The 26,296-nt window shown below is 43.6% G+C and overlaps 1 long non-coding RNA gene across 1 annotated transcript; it reads right to left on the bottom strand.

Moving 5' to 3' along the window:
* Positions 1–1,606: 1,606 nt before the first annotated feature.
* LOC140910228 (uncharacterized) lies at positions 1,607–24,705 on the bottom strand. Its single transcript, XR_012158463.1, has 3 exons — positions 24,637–24,705; positions 17,740–17,815; positions 1,607–4,864 (listed from the first exon to the last, which is right to left on the bottom strand). It is a non-coding gene; the product is annotated as an uncharacterized lncRNA (long non-coding RNA).
* Between the last annotated feature and the right edge of the window lie 1,591 nt (positions 24,706–26,296).

The following is a 26,296-nucleotide window of genomic DNA, read 5'->3' as shown; positions in this document are numbered from 1 at the left end:
ACCTTGACTCTAATAGGAATCTAATCAGGATGTGGTTAAAATGGCAGAACTTTCCTAGTATTGATGCAGTTATACTGGCATCAGTGTTTACAGCAGTACAGTTTATGCCAGTTCAAGAAGCAATATACTAGTGTAACTGTGTACACTTAGGGCTTATACTGGAATGATTATATTGGTTAAAAATTCACACCCTTAACTGATACATCAGTATAACTTTTCTAGTGTAGACCAGTCCTTGCAAGCAGCACCATGGGTTCATTAGTGTTCACAGAGAGCAGATGGGGACATGATTTTTTATGGCAATCAGAAAGAGCCACAGAGTAAATTACATGGTATTCAGCGTATCTGACAGATTTGGGGGTTCAGTTCAGACCAGTAAGGGATTGGGACACTGCCAATCCTGTAACCCTGGGTGCCTAAAATGCTCTGTTGCTGGGCAGAGCCTGTCCCTTGGGTACAGTGAATCGGGGTGACCGCTCTGGGCCCCATGCTTTGGGGGTCCTTGCAGGCTGGTGCAATTGACCTGGCATGGTCAGTCCCGGAAGTGATGGGTCAGTCCTGGAAGTGACAAATTCATCACTTCCGCCCTGGGCCCCACACACCCGTAGGGATGGCCCTGCTGTTGGGGCTCACAGCCTGGACACCAACATCCAGCAGACAAGCGTGCAGTTCCTTGAGCGTCTGTGTGCCATGCAGCCCTCGTTCCACTCTCCGACCCCAGCAGCCTGTCTACATCCTGGTCTCCACCAGCCTGGGTTACTACTTTTAGGGTGAGCCCAACACACCTGCAGTCTTGAAGTTCCCCAAAACCATCTGCCCGGAAGCATCCAGTCATCTCCTGGAATGCTCAGAAGAGATCAAAGTACATCTTATTACTGTAACTGGAGTTAACAATCACTTCAATTCAAACCCCTCACTAGATTGGTTTAGATTAAAAGAAAAACAAGTTTATTAATAAAAAGAGGGAGATTATCTCTTGTACTTGAACTCACTTAACGACAAAAATGGTTACAAGCAAATAACTTTACTTACATGAGCATACATACATAAAGGCATTTCAAGAATAGGTCCTAAATTTTGCAATTTATATTCTTTGGATGGCATTTCTCTTTTCTTATACTACATTTTACAGGAAAAATGTGTGACTCTACAGAAAAATGATTAAAGGATTAGAAAACAGTTCTTACAGTGATAGACTCAAGGAGCTCAATCAATTTAGCTTAAAGAGAAGGCTAAGGGGTGACTTGATTACAGTTTAAGTATTTACATAAGGAACAAATATTTAATAGTGGGCTCTTCAATCTACCAGAGAAAGGTATAACATGATCCAATGACAGGAAGCTGAAGTTGGGCACATTCAGGCTGGAAATAAGGTATACATTTTTAATGGTGAAAGTAACTATTGGAACATTTTGCCAAGATTCACGGTGGAATCACCATCACTGCCCATTTTAAAATCAAGATTGGATGTTTATCTAAAAGATCTGCTCTAGGAATTATTTTGGGGAAGTTCTAGGACACGGGGTCAGACTAGATGATCACAATAGTCCCTTCTGCCCTTGGAATCTATGAATGTCAGGCACTTCCCACAGTTCAACTTGGCTAATTCATAAAGTGGACTCAACAGCTGACAAGAGCTTCAGTGTTTCTGTTTGAAAGATGATTTGAGTTAGAGTGTAACAGTCCTCACTTGGGGTTGGTCAGGAAGTGTGGCCGAGTGGTTAGGGCTATGACCCATGACGAGCAGAGGGGTTGTTGGTAGAAAAGCCCAGGTCCTCCCACTCCACCAGGCTCCAACCCAGGGCCTTTTTGGGCTATTAGTGATCTGGCAACCAAAGCTGCTTAAGGCTGTGCTCTCTGAGTCACTTCCTACCCACCCAAGCTAGCTCAGTCCAAGGCTTCCCCTGCTTGGGTAGTCCAAACCAAGAGAATAAAAAGGGATTACCAATATCCAGGATCCATATGTGAGGGAAAGGGGAATGTTCCATGCTCTGACTGTTTCTGGGGGGGGGGGGGGGGGTCCGTCCGTCCGTCCGTCCGTCCGTCCGTCCGTCCTTCCTTCCTCCCTTCTGGGAGGGCCCTTTGGGACAGTTATCTTAGAGATTTCAGCCTTCAACTTTGCTCTGCACTGCAGGAATCACAGGCCTGCCCCCAAATAAGATGTTTCCCTGTTTTTTAATTCCTCTGCCACATGGAGCATTTGCTGCAGGTGTGGCAGGGAAGGGCTGGCTGGGCCCAAAGTAATTCATTAACCCCTTGTTGCCCAGTGTGGGGTTTGCACACCCCATCACACGCAATCTAAGGAATGTTTTAATGTCCCATTACGAAGTGAGTTTGTTTAGCTGTTTATTGACCCATTTGGTCACGTAGATTCCTTTCTGATATATTCCATCTCTTCTCTCTTTCCTCTTCCCCGAGCCGTTTCCCATTACAATCACACAAGATGATGCATCATGTCACTTTTGCCCACAACATCAAGAGTTATGATGACACACAATCACCAGAATTGGTGAGCTCCCACACTCCCTTTTTGATCCACTTTACCACTAGTTGAGAGCATTCCCTGTCATGCAGGCCCAGAGCCAGGCCCTGAAAGGGATTATCTGACTGTATAAGTACGTAGCTGGATCACAACTAAGGGATGTTTAAAATCACTTCATAATCAGCTACTGAAACATGCCTTAGACTCTGGCTCCAATTATCTTTCAAACAGAAGTTTGTCTGTGCATTATAATACATTGCAATCCGATGAGAACACATCACAGAAATCATCAACATCTTGACCATGAACACTGAAGCTCTTGTCAGCTGCTGAGTCCACTTTATGAATTAGCCAAGCTGAACGGTGGGAACTGCCTGACATTCATAGATTCCAAGGGCAGAAGAGACTATTGTGGTCATCTAGTCTGACCTCCTGTGTAACACAGGCCATAGAACTTCCCTGAGTTAATTCCTCCTTCAAGTCTAGTAGCTGTGGTTAAACTAGCATGTATCTTTTAGAAAATCATCATAACACCAAACAGAAAAACATATATAAAAATTATTCAATGTTGAAAGGAACAGGAAATTATTCAATGTTGAAAGCACCTGATCAGCATCACTGGTGATATTATTAAGGAAACTCTGTCAACTTGAAATCTAGCCCATTTTAAAAAATATGTCAAATAGTTTCAGATGCTACTCCTGTCCCTGGCTTCATCTGCCAATTTTGCAGTTTTATAACTTCATTTTCCTATTTGATAGATGGGTTGTCACTCACCTGTCACTGTGTGAAAATCCCAGACAGCCAAAACAACAAACTGACTAATCAAGGCTGCACTTCTGCAGGCTCATTAAGAATTTTGGCTTCAGTGGGACAACTCATTGTCACGGAGTATGGGGTAGTCAGGGCCCTGCACCTGCTACTTCCTGCGATTCACCGTGACTCCCAGCCAGCCAGCCAGCCAAACAGAAGGTTTATTAGATGACAGAAACACAGTCCAAAACAGAGCTTATAGGTCCAGACAACAGGACCCCCTCAGTCAGGTCCATCTTGGGGGGCAGAGAGCCTAGACCCCGGCGTAGGATCTCCCTCCATTTCCCCAGCCAGCTCCAAATTGAAACCCCCTCCAGCCGTCTCACCCAGCCACACAGCCCAGCTCCTCTTCCAGCCTTTGTCCAGTTTCTGGGCAGAAGGTGTCACTGGTCCCAGCCCCCTCCTGACTCAGGTTATGTGCTCAGGTATCATCCCTCAAGTGAAGCCACACCCTGATATCCCATCACCAATGCAGACAGTACCAGTAAAACTCCCCCGCAACACTCCCAGGTCAATCCTCCCCACTCCCTACTGTCAAACTCATATGTGTACATCTATTCTTGTGCGCTAGTATTTGCAGGATCAGGGCCTTACAGTGTATACAGAGGAGAGAGTGAAACTGACTAGGCACAAAGAGCTACTGAATGCACAAGCTGGAAAAAAATGGAGGAATCTATATATTTTTCATTATTCCAGTCATTCTGGATGTTACTTGCAACAATAGTAGTAAAATATTTTTGGACAGAAGTGAGATTTTTAAGTTAATTGTCCCTTGAGCCCAGAGTTATTTTTAATCATAACTACTATCTGTTGTTGGGTTTTGTTCGGCCACCCACCACCATAGTACCTGAGTGCCTTCCCTGTAAAATCAATAGTAGTTGCAAAGTCCTTCGTGGACTTCTTGGAGTCTCTGGCACTTCTGTCACAACCTCAGCCTGATCACCTGATGCCCCAGGCAGATTGGTAACAAATCTGTCACACTTCTTCCTTTTCAAGGTCAAAACTCTGCTTGCGACAGATTTGGGGATTTTTTTGGGGGGTGGTGGGAGAATTGGTTGGGTTTGGGAATGAAAGGGGTGTTTGTATTGTGAGCATCACTTTTGGTCTTAAAGAGGAAGGTTTTGCAGCATTTCCTAAAGATGGTCAGCTGCTGGATTTGCCTGATCTCCTCTGGAGGATTGTTCCGTAGCTAGATCCTCTTGATGGAGGAGACTGTGTCCCCAACTCTCACATGCTTTGTCCCGGGTGTTGTCATCTGCATTGTCCCAGAGGAGCACTGATATCACAATGATTCATAGATGGAAATTTGGACTTTGATATAGCTGAGGTTTGAGGTACTAATTGTGTTGGAGATTCGAACCAAGGCCTTAAACTGGTACGGGAAACTTACTGAGAGCCAGTGACGGGACTTATGCTTGGGCTTGATGTGCTTGCAGCAGCTTGAGCCATAGAGAAATTGGACAGTTGCTTTCTGTACCAGCTGGAGAACATGCATCATCTTCACATTCAGCTCTGACCCAACGAGTTATGAGGTATGTCGACGCAGCAATCTGGGTAGGTGACAGCAGCCTGTGTAGACATTCCCAAGTTTAGTTTTTTCTAGCTAGCACAAATACCAATAGCAGTGAAGCCGTGGCAGCACGGACGTCAGTATAGGACAGCTACCCCTTCACTGCTACTGTACTCACAGCTAGCTAGATTAAAGCTAGCTCAGTTATGGCTGCATGTGGTATAGTCACACCTCCAGCGGCAGTGTGAACATACGCACAGTCGTCCACCCTGGTGAGAACAAATGCATGGAGTACTGTGGGTAGGGCCCCATCTAGGGGGAAGGGATGGAGTTTCCTGGCAAGCTGGAGGTGAAAGAAGCATTTTTGGAAATTGATGCTACTGGACTAGCCAAGTATAGTGAGGAGTCAAACAGGGCCTGTAGGCTTCGCACCACTGTGATGAAAGTGGGTTGTGTGCCTTTGACGGCAGCTGGAGACCACATCTTGGCCAGCTATTTCAATAACACTCTTTGGTAAACAATTAGCTTTCTTCTTTCAAGCCCTTAGGATTTATGTGAGCAAGCTAACAGAGATTACATCAAAACTGACATTGTTCCCTCTCCTTTACAATAGAACAGCTCTTTAATAACTAATTGTATTTAACAAAATCAGGGGCTACTCGGACAGATAACTTGATTATTGTTTTCTTTTTCACCATATTTCACACACACAAAATTCATTTTAGTGAATAAATATTACCCCTGCTATATGACTGGAGCCAAATAACCTATTTTATGTAGTAAGGTTACTGCCCTTACAGCATTGTTTCCCAAGAGTGTTGGGCTAGATGACCTCCTGAGGTCCCTTCCAACCTTGATATTCTATGATTCTATGCACCCTCCTGGAGGGGCATGGCAGACGAGCTGGGGAGGAGGGGAAGAGTTGGGATAGAGCTTTCAACTGTTTTCCAGAACCTCAGCTTTCAGTTGTTTTAAAAAGTAAGTCTCTAGTTATTCTAGTTGTGAAAAAGAGCATGAAAAATATGGCCTGGGTGTAAGTGATGTGGTGATGTCTGCCTGAATTTGCAGAGAGGCTGAAACAATAACTCTGAGGTGTGACCTGTCCCAGTCACTTCAATGCTGCCTGCTAACTCAGATGCCAGTGCTGATACTTTAAATGTCAACATTGTAAATGTTTGTGGAGCTTGTCAAAGCATGTAAGACAGCAAAGGAAGAGACCTGAGGAAGAGCTCTGTAAAGCTTGAAAGCCTGTCCCTTTCATGAACAGAAGTTGGTCCACTAAAAGATATCTTGCTCACCTTGTCTCTCTCAGGAAAGGAAGTGTCATTTTATGAGGAGCTACACCAGTGTTTCCCCGGGTGTAGGTTGCACAGGGGCCTAGCTGGAGATGAATACATGTAGATGGGTTGGTCTTTACTAGTACATGGCAGCATTCTGAGGTAGAGGGCAGAACAAACAGTTATTTTCCTGAAAGAGGGAGTTGGCTTTCAAAAGTGAGGGAAATTAACTTTCCAAACAATTTTGAAAGGGCTTAAAGAGTTGAGTAATCAAATCAACTGTCTGTAACTCTACAGTGCCTCAAGTGTATATCTGTGTGACCATTTGAATCAGAAATACAATAACCAAGGAGAAAAGGAGGACTTGTGGCACCTTAGAGACTAACAAATTTATTTGAGCATAAGCTTTCGTGAGCTACAGCTCACTTCATCAGATGCATTCAGTGGAAAATACAGTGGGGAGATTTATATACATAGATACCCATAGTTACCACACCCATTGTTTCATGTTCTCTATGTATATAAATCTCCCCACTGTATTTTCCACTGAATGCATCCGATGCAGTGAGCTGTAGCTGACAAAAGCTTATGCTCAAATAAATTTGTTAGTCTCTAAGGTGCCACTAGTACTCCTTTTCTTTTTGCGAATACAGACTAACACGGCTGCTACTCTGAAATAACCAAGGAGTTTATAACAGAAAACCCTGATTGTTGTTGCGTTCCCATGTTGAAGAGGATAAGATGATTTCAAGGCCTTCAGTGTCTTGAAAAGTCACCTGTGCACAAAACCAGTGCTGCAAGGCTTGAATCTCAAGGTTACTTTACTTAACTTCTGTTATTATCCAAGTCGATTGATATATATGCCTAGCTTCTGCACTGCTGCAAGACTAGACTTCAGCAGGTCTGTATGCTAGTTGTAGTTTCATATGGTTTCGCTAGATGGCATTGCACATCAGAATCTACGCATCCACAGACTGGATCACTGTAATATTGCATCAGCTTTTGCAACACTGAAGCACTGAGACATGCAATTGATAGTTGACATAAGTTTTATCTTCCCTAAGAAAGAAATGGACTTCATTTTGAGTAGAGCTGTGATGATTCCTTGAACTGGAATATTTTTAAACACAAGTCCTCCCATGTCCTACTCTATGGCAGGCCTGGAAATATAGATAGACTAGATACTCATAATTCCAGGAGTATGTTGTTCTACTTAGATTATGAAGAATTTTTAGTTCATATTCAATTGATTAGTAAAACGTTAGTTGTCTTTTAGACAGTCCCAAAGTACTATTTAATAAAGTTTAAAATACTCCATTTTTAAAACTGTAAATGTTTGAATTTTTTAAAGCTATTTTTATATCTCATGGTGGAGTCTGACCCAAACCTCTATGTTCAAACATCCCAGAACTTTGGGGCTCTTCAGACCTCAACCTTGTGACTCAGGCCCATCTTTGTGTTATACATTCAAACTCATTCCTTAGCGTCTGATGTGTGTTATCTGTTGAAACTGACGCTTTCCATTTCAGCTTTCTCCTTTTCTGTGGCAGTTGCTGTCTTTGAGATAACTGATACTCAAGGTCCAGCTGCTTTCAGCAATTCAACAGACAAAAAGGTAGTTTAAAAGGCATGCACACACCTGCACACTGCTTTATGATCCTTTACAGCTATTTGAATATATTTTGGGGTTATTGTTGTTAAGTTATCCTGTTTTCTTTGAGTTGGTGGTGGCAGCTATACAGAGACATTGGACACCAGAGTGTAGGCTGAGGAGAGATACTTCTGGATGTATTTTTTAATCAGTTTGTGGAATTTACTACCGTAAAAAATCACTGAGGCAAACAGTTGAGTGCTGTAGTTAAGGGGTCTGGAATATTAATAAGTATATTATTAATAGATTTTAGGTCCAGAAGAGACCATTATGATCAGCTAGTCTAGTGTTTCTTAACTGGTGCTTGTGACAACTGGGGGGTCACAAAGATGTTAACATTTTATTACAATCCAAAGCAAAGAAAATCTCATTTCCCAATTAGTCACACACTCTTACCCTTCAAGAACAAGTATTCTCTCTCAGCCTCTCCACACACTCACTCTCTCTCATACACAGGCCTATCAATGTTAATACTGCTACATCTTTTTGTATTCTTATTTTTATAGTGCACATAATGGGAGAGTTGTGAATATTTCTGACTTCAAATAAGGGGTTATCTGCCTGAAAAAACATTGAGAAACGCTGATCTAGTCTGATCTAGGCAGCTACAGTAAATGTAACCAGGGCAGTTACACTAAGCTCAGATGCTGGGTGAAAATGTATCACAAGGAAAATTGGCTATCAGACTTCAGGATACAAGTTGATCTCTCGCAGAGAGGTGTCAAGGAAAGTTTCTTCATGCAGTAGCATTGCAAAATTGGCTAGATACAGTAACAGGGTGTTTGGTTTCCCTTAAGGGAAGATGTATAGACCACTGCCAGAGGCAAGATACCAGATTGGGCAGAGCAGTTGTCTATTTTAGAGTACATTTACACTACAGACAATACACCAGCTCACCTGCGGTGCTGTGGCTGTAGTGTAGACACTTGCTACAGTGAGGGAAGGGTTTTTCCCCTCACTGTAATTAATCCATCCCCTCTAGAGGTGGTAGCTAGGTTGAGGAAAGAATCAGGGCCGATGCAAGGATGTTTCAAGGACTAGGCCCCCAAGTCCTGCAGCAGCTCTCTGCCCCCCCCCCCGCCCTGAGGCACCCCCCCCATGGCAGCTCCATGCCTCCCCCCCCACCCTGAGGCGCCCCCCCGTGGCAGCTCCCCGCTGCCCCCTCCCTTGGTCCAGGGAGCCGTGCAGCAACTCCCTGCCACCCCCTCTCTCTCTCCCTCCCCTCGGCCTGGGGAGCTGTGCGGCAACTCCCCGCCGCCCCCCCCTCAGCCCGGGGAGCCGTGTGTGGCAACTCCCCGCCCCAGCTCACCTCCGCTCCACCACCTCCCCAGAGCGCGCGCTTTTGGCTGCCCCCAATCACTTGGCACACTAGGCAACTGCCTAGTTTTGCCTAGTGGTTGCACCGGCCCTGGGAAGAATTCTTCTTTGACCTACCACTGTCTACAGTGGGACTTAGGTTGGCTTGACTATATCTCTCAGGGGTGTGAATTTTCCACATCCCAAGAGACATAGCTAGGTCAACCTAAGTTTTAGGTATAGACTGAGTCTCAGTGTGGCCACTTCTACATTCCTATAAAGCTGCAGCTGAAAGTGTAAATGAGAGCAGATATTGGGGCTTTTCGGTCCTAAGGATGTCAGAACTCCTGGCTTTCATAATCATTTTCAGTTAACACATATTAAAAGTTTGTCTGGGGGTGGGGGATAGGGTGGTTAAGTTGTGTTGGTCTCATGGCTGGTAATTAGTTGATGTGTGCTAAGGTGGTAAGAGGCATGCTACCGTTTTGGACTATTTATATTTTATACTTCCTATGCTTGTGTTTTTAATGCATGTGGCACGTACCCAGAGCTTTGGATGGAGTTTTAGTGTGGAGTTTCTTTTAGAAAAAGAAAACAAATAAAATAGATGCATTGACTATAATAAGTAGCGGAGGGATAATTCTCACATATTTTGGTTACACTTTATCATACTGTGTCTAATTATATGGTAGTTACATGGAATTACAGTGTAATTGCAGGGGTTATGCTCTTTCGGTAACTAATTGTCCCAAATTCATATTAATGGAGGGTTAGTGACATGACTCAATTACTAAATACACATTTTTTATAATCCTGGTGCATTATCTACACTGGCTTTATGCTATAGTTTCTCTCAGTCATGTGGGCTTACTCATACTCCTATTCATGTCAATGGAAGACTCCCATTGATTTCAATTAGTGTTATTACAGGTATTAAACCCCAGACCCACACTCTAATGGCAGTGATACCACGATGTAATTTCAGCCTCTGTATTACAAATTGTAACCAATTCTTTTTCCTTCCTTTTCTTTAGGTGTCTAATAATAAATTCTGACCCATATTTCTTTTGTTCCATCATCACATTGAGCCTGATCCTGCATCCTTCACTGACATCCAGTTTATGGACAGCTGCTCTTAGTATTCCTGGCTGTGTGTGCTTACGTTGACCGGATGTCCCGTTTTTAAAGGGACAGTCCCATTTTTTGGCACTTTTTCTTATATAGGCGCCTATTACCCCCCACCCCATCCCGTTTTTTCACAGTTGCTATCTGGTAACCCTTTGTGTGCTGATCATAGCACAGCATCCATAAAAATAAATCAGAGATTCTCCTGAAGAAACATTACCCCAATGGGAAGGCCTAACGGTTAGAACTACAAAAGGCTTAGCAGGAGACTATGGTTTAATTAATTAGTGGCTCTGCAATTGCTCTCTCAGGCTGAAATTCACTCTTATGTAGAAGACCTGCAAAAGGCCTACTCACCACTGGAGTCAAGTCCTTCTTAAGTCCTCAAAATAGGGCAGCCAGAAGAGCCGTACATTTCAGAGGAAAGGGCTGTTGATGAGGTAGGGAGGTATTTTTATTCATGACAGCAACAGCTTTCTAATGTGACTTTGTTAAGTAGCATACTGGTCAGTTTTCACAGTGAGAAAGCCAGACATCATTGCAAAGTGAGAAGCTGCTTGCATCATCCTTCCGAACCAGGAGCGAGGCCTGTGTTTAAAGTGACAGCAAGCCAAGGGGAACAACAAGGCCTCAGCCGCACTTTGAAAACAAATACAGCTGGAAAAAAAATAAGTCTGCTTTGTAGCTAACTGGGGTATAATGATAATGTTAGTTACGCACAGGAAAGGAAGGGTCCTACTTCACCTCCTTAGCATCATAGTGGCTGACAAGGTTAACAGTACACCAACTTGATTTCAAGAGCTTTATGAAAAGGATTTGGCTATTAGGAATGGAAATGTAAGATACATAAGAACAGCCACACTGGATCAGACTAGTGGTCCATCTAGCCCAGTATCCTGTCTTCTGATAGTGGCCAGTGCCAGGTGCTTCAGAGGGAATGAACAGAACATAGCAATCATCAACTGATCCATCCCCTGTCATCCAGTCCCCACATCTGGCAGTCGGAGGATTTGCCATATTGGCTAATAGTCATTGGTGGACCTAAAGGAAGAAGCTAGTTAAGGGAACATGCTATTTACCCAAATTCGCCTGTCACTTTTAACTGGTGATAGAATTGCTTTTCACTTGCTTTCCCAAGGGGATTGTTCAGTGTTGCTCTTATGACTGCCGCATTTTGGTGATGGGTGAGTATTGTATAAACACACAGTAAGAAACAGATGCTGTCCTGCAGAACTTTCTAACTAAATAAAAAAAAAGACAAACAGTGGGACAAAGAGATGAAACGGAGTGAAAGTTGAAAAACATCTTAGTATTACTGTTTGTGTTTTGTTTACTGTAGATGGCATATCCGGATGCAGGATTGAGGCTATATAGACTCCCACTGAAGCAGATGTTGCTGCAGGATTGGGCACCCAAGGACCAGATTTTTGAAGGTATTTAGCCACTGTAAAAGAGTGGCCTCCTCCTGGGCACCTCCTCATGGCAGGCTTACTAATAGCTCCTTGCCTCAGTTTCCCTCTTGGACAACCCAAAGGATTCCACTTCAGGATCTTACTTAAACAATTCTTCTCCTGGGGGCCAGTTTATTACAAGGACATTGTGCAGATAGGCTATAACTAAAGTCCCAAAGCATAGTTCATATTACCCCAGGGCACATAGTCCTTGTTCTCACTGTACCCCCACAGTGTCTTCCATCACGGGTAGGCCCTTATCCAGCAGCTTTTCTCCCTACCACCCAGACATTCCTTCTGGGGCGGAACCCTGCTCCTCTCAGCAGGAACTCCCACTCTGCTGGGAACGTGCCTCCCACTCCCCCAGCCGTCTCACTGCTCCTCAGGGTCTAATACTCCAGCAAGGTCTGTCCACTGCTCCCCCTTCATTCAGCCCTCTCTGGCCATCTCGCTGCTGCTGCTGCTCCTGCCTCCGGCCCTCTGCAGCCCTGGCCCTCTGGGTTGGGGAAGGTCAGCCAGCAAACCCCTCTTGTTGCTCTCCTGCCATCAGCCCTCTCCCAGGAACAACCTTGTCTCTGGCAGCTCTCATCTGTTGCCCTTCTCCTGTCTGATTCCTGACTAACTCAGTCTGCTCTGATGGCTGAATGAGCTTCTATAGCTCCACAGGTGCCATCTTGTCCTCTTAAGTGGCCCCACTGGGAGCCTGTGGACTGGAACAGGAGAGCTGAGCCCAGTTTCATTTAGTGGGTCAACCACCCTCTTACAGCCACTAGAAATGTGGGCAAGGCACTTAAGTCCCATTAAGTCAATGGGAACTAGGCACCTAACTCACTTAAGTGCTTTTGGGAATCTCACTCGGGGCCAGATTGATAAGGGGGACTTATAGGGCTGCCCTGCCCCTGAATAGAATTCAATCTCTTGAGTTAAGTGCCCAGGTACAAAGCCTGGGGAGAGTTGGAAAGGAAGTCACTAAAAAAAGGAAGTCACAAAAGCCAGAAAGCTGAGTGAGGACCCACCACAGAGGCTAGCCAGTACGAAATGCCTAGGAGCGCGGTGTAGCCTAAGTCCTGCTCCTCAAAGGGAGTTAGGCTGAAGGAAGGTGCCTCCTTCTAGGGATTCACAGCCATGAATGCCTCTTCTGGAGTGAGGTTAGTGGTGTTTCCATAGGGTGACCATATTTCCCAAAGGGAAAACAGGACACCACGTGGGGCTAGGCTGAGGCCCTGCCTCCAGGGTTGGCCTGCTCACCTGAAGCCTCCCCCCCGCCACTCCCCCCAGGGCTGGCAATGCTGCTCTGCCTGTCCGCCCCCACCCCCTTGAGCCCTGCCTCCCCTCTTGCACGGGGGTGGCCTCGCCACTCCACAGGCTCTGGTCCTAAAAGCAAGATAGGCAGGAGAAGCCCCTCATTTGTAAGCCCTGCTGTGAGTTAGGCACTGGCTAGGGACAGGGCTTAGGCAGCTATACGTGTGTCCAGCTGCTCAAATGTAGCCACCTTGGGGCCTTTAATTGTGGAAACTGAGGGCTTGGCTACACTTGCAAGTTAGAGCGCATTAAAGCAGCTCCAGGCGCCCTAACTCCCGACCCGTCCACACTGGCAAGGCACGTAGAGCACCTGAACTCTGCAGCTGGAGCACTCCTGGTACTCCACCTCGGCAAGAAGATTAACGCTTGCTGTGCTCTGGCTGAAACGCCCGGGCATCAGCGGGAACAAGGTGTTGCATTACTGTGCTGCGGTCGGCCTCCAGAAACGTCCCATAATCCCTTGAAGTCAATTGGCCACTCTTGTCATTGTTTTGACCTCACTGGAGGACTGCAGATATCCCCTTTCAAAGCGCCGTTTCTGACAGCCGGCTGCTTCTCTGCTCCGGGACAAAGCAGCCATTAGTGTGGCATGCTGGGTGCGTGTGAGAGAGAGAAAGGCAGGGGAGGGGGGGAGGTCTGCTGCTGTCTGAACATACAGGACAGAATGCTGACACATGCTCTCAGCACCCCAAAAACCAACTCTCACTCCCCCCACATACACACAACACACTCCCTGTCACACTCCACCTCACCCGCCCCTCATTTGAAAAGCACTTTGTAGCCACTTGAATGCTGGGATGCACTGCTCTCTGTGGCATTGCACGAGCTGCTAATGTGGCAACGCCAGTGTGCTTGAATCGGACAGTGTAAACACACGGCAACATTTTCCCTACTGCGGTCTCCGAAGGCTGGTTTAACTCCCAGCGCTCTACATCTGCGAGCGTAGCCATGCCCTTAGGTGCCTACAGAGTTGGACTGCAGCTGAGTGCGGGGGTTGGTGAATACCAGTGGTGCTTAGATCTCCCTTGTGAATTCCACCCTAGGTACCTATCTGCTTCTTGAAAATCTGGCCCTAAGTCAACAAACAACAACATCTGATCACATGAGCAGAATATGCTGCTAAGAATGCACTCAAATGGATGATTTTATTGCTATAGAGCCAGATTTCCCCCCCAAAAAAATTTTTTTACTGTATTATTAGTGCTTCATTTTGGTTAGGGGTTCTGTGGCTTTTTGTGGTTTTTAAAATGTATCTTTTGATACTAAGGGATTTTTGTGGGAGGATGGAGGGATGTGCTGGTAAACAGCAGAACTGATTTCCCTGAGAACTGTGAGTGCTGCCAAGTTAAACCTTGGGCTGGCTGGGAGGCTGAGAGAGAGCGCTTATCAACAGCACTTGTAGGGCTGCTGAAGTCTGGCCCCATGCAATTCCCTGTTGTGGGTGCTTTTCTTTGCTTTGGAGGAGGAAGAAACCTCACCACACGTGGAGGAATTAGACAGGTTCAACAGAAGAATCAAGGCCAGTTACTTAGCCTGGGGTCTGTAAATTATCAGATTGCAAGTGCTTCATGATTCAGTGTCAGGGATCCAAGTCAATGATCTTGTTTTGCAGAACAATAGATTAGAAATGGCTAAACTGTTAACAATAATCAATCAACCAGGGAGCTGTGGAAGTGCTGAGATCTGGGAGAAACACAGACAATGCCTATTATTGCAGCGGCAGGTAGAATACAGGCACTCCATACGTAGCTACATGCCACAGTGAAAGGCAGGCTGTGTCCACACTTGTTACTGGCGTGTAGCTACACACAGCAGGGAAAGGCTCGTGCAGCAGGGAGGCAGTGGGCCATTACACTCCTAAAAGTAGCAGTATAGATCCTATCAGCGTAGACATACCTTTAGAGGTCAACATTCTGAGGGTAAAAACCTGGCCCAACTGAAGTCAATGAGAGTTTTGCCCTACAGTGGGAGTTTTAGCCTAGGCATTTCAGCAGAGATTGTGTCAGGAAAAGGTTTTCTGCATGCACACCACATAAAAATGTGAGTCGTTAAGGACAACCACTTGGTCCTACGTGGTGTGAGAGTACCCTTGGTTGTTGGAATGAGAGAAAAATGCAGGCCATGTGACAGGTCACTTGGCCTGGGTCATGCCCTTTTATGAGCACTGTAGCTTCCACTGCAAGAGATGTGTTGGATCATATTAAAGTAGTTCCGTATTAAAATCACAAATGAGTTTGATTCCCCATAGTTTCAATTCCAGGGTATTACTAATTAAGAGGTCTCTTGGTTTTTGGTACTGTTTCTCTCCCTCTATGTGTGAAACTTGCAAGCTGCTAATTGTGTTAGTACATTCTAAGACAGAGTCTGTTCTCAAAGCAATTCTTTGTAACAACAACTACTCACACAGAGAGAGTGACTCAAAGCAATACTCTGTAACAACAGAAACAGCACCCAGAGACTCCCCGCCCTTTTGTTGTATTCATCTCGCTTTGTTAACAATTGTGATTAAAAAAGAGATAGAAGATGTATGTGGATGGATGCTTGGTGTGGATAATTAATGAATGATCAGGGAGGTGCCAGCCTAAGAATCCAGTGTCCATCGGCCGAAGAAGGCGTCAAGTGGAAATAACCAGAGGACCCCCGGAGGGCAGACTGGAATCCACCAACAGCCTCAAGAATGGGAGAACCAAAGAACAAGATAACATCTAGCAGCACGGAGCCGTCAGGAACGTGCCATCTGCTGATTGATTCAGCAACAGCATGATGAAGCAATTCCCATAGACTGGCATAGGAAGAAATTACTATAAAAATGGACTCTAGAAAGTGAGAACTTTGGGGTCTGATTCTGCAAACCAACTTCCAGGAGCGTCAGATGTGCATCTGACAAGGCCCTGCTACCTCCTCATGTCCAGGCCACCTGGCCAGTGGCTTGGCATGAGCAACTCTAAGGCTGGTAATTATGATAACAACCTTGCAGAACCTGTGTGTGTGTATGAATGAATGTGTGAAGAAATATGAAATTGAATGGAATGTTATAGCTATAACTAACTGCTTACTAGGATTCTTTCTGTATTCACAATAAATGTGGCATTTTGCCTTTTCCCCTTTAATAAGATCCTGCTGGTTTTTATTTTATTGGTATAACAGATGGAGCAGAGTCATGTCAAACCTGGGATGGTGTCTATTGTGGCTCTGTGTCAGGTTATATTACAGCCAGCGTCAGTGTCTGTTCTCAGTTTCCAGGCTTCTTTGTAGAAGGCAATGCATGTAAGGGCGGTCTGATGAGTAAAGCATTAATGTCCAGGGGTCCCAGTGGAGACAAGCAGTTCAATGCAGAGTACTAACTCTCCAAGAACTTGTGACGCTGATATTCAAAGACATGGAAGTGGATGGGTCTCACCCGGTCCTAGTAAAGAAGTCAGTTGGTGCCATTGGCAGAGCCCTGAAGGCTGCATCTCTTCCATCTATAAGAGAACTGTCTGCTCTCCAAGAGGGTAGAAGAAATGTTTGACCAACTTTATGGAGCAAAATGTTTCCTATTATCTGAAACTGAAGCCTTGCATAGGAAGGCTATTGCATGTCATTCCTGCCCCCTCTCCCAGGGACCTGTTGTCATGACTCCCATTCCAATTCAGTTGATCCAGCACCATTCAATGAATGGTAAGTTACCTGTTGGGTTGCTTACCTGGGTGACTGTTCACATGAAGCCCTGGCAGAGCTGGTCCTAGATGGTTCAGAGTGTGTAGCTGCATGTCTCCCTATCTACTTTAGGTACCTCGTCATTGCAGTACCTCAGTGCCTTCCACACTAACCTATTTATCCTCAACATGCCTCTGAGGTAGGGAAGTGCTAAAATCTCCATTTTACAGCTGTGGAACTGAGACACAGAGAGCCAACATGACTTGCCCAAGGTCATACAGGAATCCTGTGATGGAGCAGGGAATTGAACCTGGCTCTCCCAAATTATTGCCCTAACCACCAGACCATGCAGCACCTTGTAGGCAATCACAAAACCACAATCTGGTGTACTCAAAACCAGAGGGCGAAATTCATTTCAGCACAAGGCTTAAGGTTTTAAATCCCACTTAAGCCCTCGATGGGACTCGAGTGGTGCATAGGCTGTGCACTGGCTTTCTGTACAGGACTGAAAGTCACCCCGTATTTTTAAAATAGTCCATAGCATTAATGAAAAGTCCATTTCAAATGTAAAATGAGCCTTTGTCAATTGTAATGCAAACTGCACATCTAAACAGGTTACTTATCTGCATAATGACAGGTTTCAGAGTAACAGCCGTGTTAGTCTGTATTCGCAAAAAGAAAAGGAGTACTTGTGGCACCTTAGAGACTAATCAATTTATTTGAGCATAAGCTTTCGTGAGCTACAGCTCACTTCATCAGATGCATGTGAAGTGAGCTGTAGCTCACGAAAGCTTATGCTCAAATAAATTGGTTAGTCTCTAAGGTGCCACAAGTACTCCTTTTCTTATCTGCATAAGAGTCTGTGGTTGCTTTTTACACACCCTATTTAATGTAACATCAAATGCTTTCTGGATTCTCACCAAGACATTAATGAAAGAGGGAGAATAATGTAGAAAATGGTCAAGGAGGAATTACAGGCTCCTGAGCTAATCCAGATACTGGCCAGGCAATGCAAAAAATGAACGTTAATAAGTAAAGGGAGCCATTTACAAAAGGCCCCTCTTTGATCAGGGCAGAATAAGGCAAGCTGCAATGGTCAGTCCTGGTACGGTGGATGGGGGGGAATGCTACCAATGTGGTGATTCAGAGAAAAGGCCTTTCAAATAATCTTCACAATCATTAATCTACTATACCTCACGCAGAGTCTCAGCCTGGCCCAGCAGCTCTCAGGATCACAATGCCGTTTATTTTCACGCTGTTGTACATCTCCTGCAAATTAAAGGGGTAGTTACAGCCCAGTTAGTCACAACTCTTAATCCATTGCAAATACCAAGTCATGCCAATGTGCACGTTGGATATATTCAGCTATTCCGTTTTATTCGAAGCTTTGGAGATGCTTGAGCATGTGAGGATCTGTATTTAAAAGATTACAGAAAGGGAAACAAAAAGAAAAGGAGGACTTGTGGCACCTTAGAGACTAACCAATTTATTTGAGCATGAGCTTTCGTGAGCTACAGCTCAAACAGTTAGCCAGAGGCTGTGAGGTGCTAGAACATAGGCTACAGCTACACCTCAAATTAAGGTGTAATTATCTCTCTCTCTGAAGTGGCTAATAAAACAGAAGTGGTGAATATATCACAGGTGCACAAATGCACATTGGGATGACTTTGAATTTACAATGCATTAAGAGTTGTGACAGGCAAACCTAAAAAGGCTCAGAGTTTGGCTTATCAACATTACCCCAAACACTGCAAAGCCGAATCCGTTCTACCTTCTCTGTCAGTCTGTCTGTCCTGTCTCATCTATCATGTGATGAGAGGGAAACCAGAACTATAGGCAACCCCAAAAGGATGGCAATATATGTATTGTGGGGCCAGGGCATAGATAGGTGGGAATAATGTATCCATGTGTTTTTGGAATGGAAAGGGAATGTGTCATGAAACCTTAACTAACATTTCCCATGAACCCTTACTGGGCTATTTGCATGAGTAAGGATTACTCAAGTCAGTTAGCATTTGCAGAATCCGACCCTAACATTTTGCTGCAGCTCAATAAACTTTATTGGCATGACAGGATATTGCCAAATGTTACAGAAATTAAATGCACTATCATCATCTAGCTAGGAGACATTTCACAGGGCTAGCATAACAGTTCCCTTCTAATTCACTGCCAGTATGCCACAGAGTGAGGCTATTGCTTTAACTTCTCTCAGGGTTATTCTCAATTTTTCTTTCTCACTTTTTAAATTCCTTACATACTTTAGCTCTTCCTGTTACAGAGCAGTTCTCAAGGGTTGGCATGATCTTTTGCTAGGGTTCCTAGATTTCTGAGACTGTACAACTGAAAAAGATATAGTTATTTTCTGCTAGATCATCAGAGCTCATTGCTTGCCTTTGGAAAAGACCTGCCAACTTTCAGAAACCAGCTTCAAATATGAAAATAAAAATCGGTTTCTATGACTTTCCACTCATAGGATGAAATCCTAGCCCCTAGGATTGGCATCCAAGGATGAAGTAGTTGGAATTTAGGGGGCCAGGAGTTCACCCACAATATTTCAATGTTGGTTCTCTCTTTGCACTGAAAAGCATGTGTCCAATATGCCATCTTGCTTCATTTGGTATACAGCATCAGCCATTCCCTTGTGGAATTTAGTGGGAGAGAAAACAGAAGGATTGTATAGAAATACAATAGGTTCTGTAGAAATTACTCTAAAATGTATTGACTTTAATAGAAAATTATGTCTGTTTAACCATTTAAATAGAATTCTGGTGTAGAGAGAGAATTTTCTCTTAAAGTCTATAGGATGGTTCAAACAACCTACAGAAAGGTTATTCTTTTCTATTAAAATTGAATAGGACTTTTCAAGAAGATATTTTCATTTCATTTTCAAGAAGATTTGCTTGGTATTATCAAAATAACAGAGAGAAAGAAACTGCAGCAATCCATATTACCAGTATGATAAGAAATCACATAGCCAATTGGGTATGATTTAAAATAATAGGCCAATCGTTAGCACATTTTAGATTACTGTGTTTGTTCAGCAATGCTGTATTTCCTCCCAGCTTTTTAATGTAAATATTGTAAAGTGACAAATCACTTAAACAACTTGAGTATTTCTACCAATGCCTCCGCTGTTTTAATTTTCATTTTTCCAATGACGACATCAACACCACCACAAATTTCTTGTGGTTAAATGGAGATAAGGTGCAGTATAACTACAGTAATACTGGATTTAGAAAATGAGACCTTGGGGAAATGAAGCTTTAAACAAAATAAATGCAGTTCACTGATTATCTCAAAGCACTTTAGTTGTGTTGATGTGGCTAAGTACTATTATCCCTATTTTACAGATGGGGAAACTGAGTCAAAGAGTTTTCTTTTAAAAAGTTACTTGTCCAGGAGAGCCAATGGCAGAGCCAGGAACTGAACCCAGAGCCCCTGACTTCCAGTCTCCTGCTCTAGTATGTCCATTATTAGTTTACTTTTGTTTGTATTACAGTAGCATTCAGAGGCCCCAGTCAGGGTCTGGATGCAGCTGTGCTGAGCACTGTACAGATACTATATCAAAACAATCTTCCCCCTGGTGATTTGCTGCGAGCCCACCTATCTCTACAGACATCTCCGTGCCTACTTGTTCAAAGCAAACATGCATGTGCCTACCCTACTTATTAGGATCATGTTGTGTGTTGGAGTGAATACAGGCATACCCAAAATGGGGTTTCCCCTCTGAACTTTTGGAATCCAGACATCCCATTCATATTGGCCTTTCTAAATTAAAAGAACTATGAACCATCCAGGCAGATTTCTACCAGCAGTTCAGGATTCTTCTAGGCCGGGGGGAGGAGACGAGGGTAAGGGCCCCCATAAGGTTGTTTTTTAAATTGTGGGGGTTTAAACCCTATATAAGGAAGAGAAAAATTTGCAGAAGGCTAATATTCAGATCCCGGATGTTTGTCCAAGTATCTGAAATGAAGACAATTTAACCTTCATGCAAAGCACCACCATATTACCCAATTACACAAGCACACAGCTACAAATATCAGCTCTGGTTTGATCCAGGTATATGCACCCATTTATCCATGCAAACATCCACTTACACACAGAATGACTCAAACATGCTTACATTCATACAGTAATAACAACACATACACCAATACTCATTCTAGGGTTTGTTACCCTGCAAACTGCAAAACAGTCACTAAGTGTGTTTATCTCCTGGCTAACTGCTGGTTCTGTCTATCAGATAGACCTGTGTATAGGATACAAATGATAATACATACCTTCAGTCTCACATATCTGTACATACACTAGATACCTGTAAAAAGCCCTGGATTTTTTCTTTAGCCGCTCCAAGCATCAGAGATCATTAGGTTAGCTATGATCTGCCATGTCAGCTAAAACGTCATCTGGGATGTGTGATGGCCAAGGGCAAGAGAAGGAGTATCTATGTGGAATGCTACCTGCTGAGTGACATGTGAAGCTGAGTTGCAGGTGATCTCCAGATATCAAAAGTTCCTTCTGGAACTATTCTGCCATCAGCAACTCAATTTACGCCTGGGCAACCCCATCCCCTTTCTAAATGGGTTCAGGGCAGAATAGGACTCCTGGCCCTGCTTACAGTATTAAACCCTATGCAGTTATCCATTTGGTTGTCCACCATGCTGAGTGGTGTGTTATGACAAAGGAGCAGTGAAATGTAGCTTCCACATTTGGTCCTAGAAACATTTGACTACATAACCAGCTTTTTTTTTTTTTTTTTTTTAAAAAGGAGCGAAGCGGAAAAGTAACTCCTGCATATCAAAGCGCAGGAGGCGTTTCAGGAGGGAAGAATGCAATTATACACATTGGAATTTGTCCAGGGTTGACATCCCTCTGGTCACAAGAATGCCAGGTGCTGCAGGAAATTGTGAGTCAGTCACACACTTCCCTCTGAGTTAACCAAAAGGAAAATTTTCCCGTAAACACCTGCTCAACCTGTTTTGATAGCAGCACAGCTCAGTCCATTTAACAGCTGGAAGTGGCTCTGACTTTAAGGCTGGTTTGCTCTGATCTTATAGATAATTGTAGCAATGTCACTTGGACAAAGAGTCTACTGTGTGGTGCAAATTCTCCAGACAGGCCCAGGAGAACAAGGTAAAAGTATGGAGGTGGATGGCATGAAAAGGTGGCTTTGTGTCTCCCGAGTACATCTGGTTCTCTGGTATAAGTCAGAGCAACCTGTAGGCACCTGGGGATCAGTAGGATGCAGCCACAACCCAGCCATAACCCCTTTCGCTGGCCATGCCCCCCAGCAGCTGGAAGGGAATACAATATAAGAACTGCTGGGAAATCCTTCCCTGGTCAGACCTGCTGGCTTTAGGGCTGCTATAATGCACCAGAGAATCAAGGCCCTTATCTCCCATATTTAATATTATTTCTTACCTGAAATTGCAACAACATCCCAGTCAATCCAATCATAACAATATACTACTTCAAACCATTTGTCATTGTGTCAGGCTACTGAAACCGATATTAAAGTGTAAGTCAGTTACAATACTAAATACAACTATAGAACAGAAAATGTTAGTTTAGATTCTATTCCTCTATTTCTTTTCCAGTTATCCACTGTCCTGGTTCAAATCTTTCTGGAATGTTTTCTTTTAATTCATGAATCTGATAGAGATTCAGTAACTAATTTGTGAATATGACAAGAGAGACTGCTGACTTCACTTATTAACAACACAAATCTAAAAACCTTAGTAGCATCAAAATAATATATTAGATATTTCTTGAAACTGCCATATTTTCATTGACTGTCATATCAAATCAATACGATCCATTCCATGTTATAAACATACACACACGCACACTGAGCTGTCAAATGTATTATAACTTAACACTGCAGTTTCCTTTTAAGCTTCCAAAGGAGCAGTGAGTCATGGGCTAGAATGTGCATCTGCAGTTTCAATTAACTGACAGGCTGAATATCTTAGTTTTCCAACGGCAGATAACCCCAAGGTCCATCTCAACACTTAGATAAACAGATCCCTTTGGTGCCCAGGCACTGTATGGGCTCCTGACATCATGTTCCCTTTTGTAGAAGAAAGAAGAACCACACTGATATGACTGTCTATTGAATTTTACACACCCCCAGGACCAGAGGAGCAAAGTGGGCAGTGAATCTGACCAGCAAGCGGGCAGGCCCTAAGGATAGTTGACAGATGATGCAAGTTCTTCCTTAATGTTTCATCGGGGCCTCACATCAGCCACATTATGTGCAAGCAATGCAAGCAACTGGCTGGAGCATTCCAGCTTCTGTGTACCGTGCTAATCCTAGATACATGGCTGTTTGACCTCACACTGCCAAGCAACCTGCAGCTCCTAAGAACCCTGGTACTTATATGGTTTGAGCACTTCAGAATCTTTAATGTATTTATCCTCATAACACCCCTGTGTGTGACAGGGCAGTTGTTATTATCCCCAGGTCACAGATGGGGAACTGAGGCAGAGAGACGCTAAGTGACTTTCCCAGAAGTCTGTGGCAAAGGAGGGAATTGAACCAAGGCCTCTCCCTGGCTAGATCCCTAACCATTGGATCATTCTTCCTCTCAGAATCACAAATGACGCTACAGCTGCATGTTTTCATCATGGCAGTTCAAACAGGACATTCAGACAGAGGCTTTTCACTTTATCTAATGCAGCAAAAAACACACCTTAAAGGGTTAAGACTTTCCCCCTAACTGAAATGTAACAAGCTAGTCTGGGGCAGTCACAGGGTGATGGCTGCTGGAAAAAAATTCCACATCTCTGTGTTACTTCTTTCAAGGACTTGATATATCAGCCAAGAGACTTCCAGTAAATGCTAGCTCTGTGCTGTTTCCAATATCCAGTGGTTTAATGGGTGAGAGAAACATAACCACTCAAATCTGATGATCTAAGATTTCAACAATTAGGGATTTAGGCTAACTCCAATTTAAGTCAATGGAAAATTTTGTCATCCTATGGGCTGCAGGATCAGGCTCACTGGACCTGATACAAACCTCATTTAAGTCAATGGAAAGACTCTTGTTAACTTAATTGGGCTCTGGGTCAGGCCTGTGATAGCCAGAAAAGTTATATTTTGAAGACTGAAGAGTTAGTTTAAATCTCTGTATATTGCCATGCCTTATCTCTGTGTACTTCCTTATGCTAAAAGCAGTAAGCTTTGACAATTCTAAACACAAGTTTTTGAATAACTCTGATGGGAAAGCCCAAGACATTGATTTTGTATGGAAACCATTTCTGGAACACTGGGAAAATGCAATAACTAGTCACAAATCAACACTAAGGATGAGAGCAGGGGATATCTCTATAGAGAGAACAACTGCTGCAATACCTCACCCCTTCTCATATTCTATACATATTCTTTTGTCTTGAAAACACTGAATATCACATGTTCTGTGTAGCATGAAGAACTCAAGTGTTCTGCTTTTACTACTCTGCGTGCATTTACTTTAGGCTGTAAAATTTCATTTGGCAAACCATGTAACACTGATGCCATGTGCTTTTTGTTTTCCACAAACATGTATCATATACCCCAAATACAGCACATTGCAAGTCTAATCTTGAGGTGACAAAGGCATGAAGCACAGTGGCAAATTTCACATCAGAAAGAAAAAGCCACAACCTTCTAGCTAGATGTAGATGAAAAGCCTGCCCCACAATCACCCAACAACAGTTGGGGATTGAACCAGACTCCCCAAGTGAGTAACAAACAGCAGGCAAATCAGAAAAAACAGATACAATCCTCCCATGTTTTTCAGTTCCTTTCCACAAGCCACCAACATCCCCTCTGTTTGAGCAGAGCCTCAGACAGCCTGCTTTCATCCATACCCCAGACCCTAAGGCAGCACTCAGCTGAAACATCCGAGCTGGAGGAGACAGGTGTGTGTGGCATACGCATACCGAAGACACCACAACCCGTGCTTCCTCATTAAACCTCCTCGCAGCCTCAACTACATGTTAAGAGGCGAATAGATGAGGAAATACAATAAACATAAAGAGCAGAGCACGCAAAGGACAACAATAAAATAACTATTCAGCAAAGATTGTGAATTACGCTGAGTTTGTACCTGTAGATGATACATCTTTGAAGAAGAATTGCAAGTCACCAGCGTGCTCTTTCCCAGGGAATACGAATGAGAAGGGGGAAAAAAATGTTATTTTCTTTGCAGTCATTGGATGAGAAGTTGACCAATAGCAATCCAAATCAGCCCCTACGCCCATCTGCATACCGTTTCACAGCCGGGAGGTGTGTGCTTGTTGCATGGAAAGAAGTCAGGCAGGCAGTGATCTTTCATTCCATAATCAAGTGCATTACAGACAGTCATCCCTACTCTCAGTACTTTAGCATCAAGTCTGGAGCTGGAAGCGGAGGGAGCAGCTTCGCAGATGGCAATAAAGGCACGATCTGTGGAGAAATGGGACTATATTAAAGGAGTGTATGATCCCATATATCTGATCTATAACACAGACTGTCCCAAACATTGCTTCTTGCTTAGTATCAAACAACACTCTCTAACAAAACTGATGAAGAATAGCTACTATAGATACTTTTTAAGAGTCTGTTTTAAAATATTCACCACTTAGTACTGAAAGAATAATTCCCTGTCATTGAATTACAACTGTCCGAAGGTTTTAGAGGCACAAATAAAATACAACTCTTAAAATAAAAAGTTCATTTACCATTTTACTGTAACAGTGTTTATGATTTCTCTCAGCAGACTTAGGGCCAGATTTTGAACTCAGTTTTGCCTGTGTAAATCTGGAGTAACTCCGTTGAAGTCAGGTAGGTTACTCCAGATTTACAAAGGCATCACTGAGATCAGAATCTGGGCTATTGTATTTCAAGTACATAATGCTTAACTGATGCTTTGATTCAGCACAAACCTAATTTGTGCTGCTTTACAGCAATGACCAACTTTCCGGAACAATTTCAACTCAGACAGTTGAAACGCTATTCAGGGAGAGTGCCAAGGGCAATTCTACCATGGATTTTAAAAAAAAATATATTTTAAATAGTGGATTTTTCATGACACTGTGGCACTAATATCTTAACAAACATCTATGTGTCAATTTTTTAAATAGTAAAACAACATACAAATTCTACAATCTTTTCAAGTTGGAGTGTAATCAAAATAACCTTTTCTGAGCGCACTTTTCAGAAAGCGTGGACTCTCTGATTAAAGACAATAGATTTTTTTTTAGTGATTAGAGATGGGCCCTAATTTTCACTCTTGATCTGAACTTTGGATCTGGTTTGAACCTTTGTAGAGATCAGAAGCCAGCCATGAAGTTTGGATCCAGATGATTATATAGTTCACAGGTGTGTAACCAGTTCTGATCTTCCCAATCAGGAGTGTTTGGATCTAAGACCCAACTCTGTGAATGTGTTTGTTTTACACGGTTCAGCTGGGTTACATAATTAATATTTCAAAACATGATCCCCTTATCTACCTAGTGAGCCCAAAGTCAGAGGCAGAGCAAGCACATAAGGTATGTTAGGGATAGAGGCTTGCAACACAATAAAGTCTTATGACAAATACATGATCTCACCATAAGGGTATTTTTGCTAAGTATCAGGTCAAAGGCTAAATGCTGTAACTCACCTGAGAAGTACCAGTGTCTATCAGAACACATGGCTTAGATTGTCTCATTGGTATCATATGACAGCCTTAGGTTAATTTTAATTTTATTTTTGAGCACATGCAATGCTTGTGAAATACATCAGAG

The sequence above is a fragment of the Lepidochelys kempii genome, chromosome 4, assembly GCF_965140265.1.
Source record: "Lepidochelys kempii isolate rLepKem1 chromosome 4, rLepKem1.hap2, whole genome shotgun sequence".
Classification (NCBI taxonomy): domain Eukaryota; kingdom Metazoa; phylum Chordata; order Testudines; family Cheloniidae; genus Lepidochelys; species Lepidochelys kempii.
The sequence above is the reverse complement of the archived record's forward strand: the minus strand, read 5'-3'. Positions and strand labels throughout refer to the sequence as shown.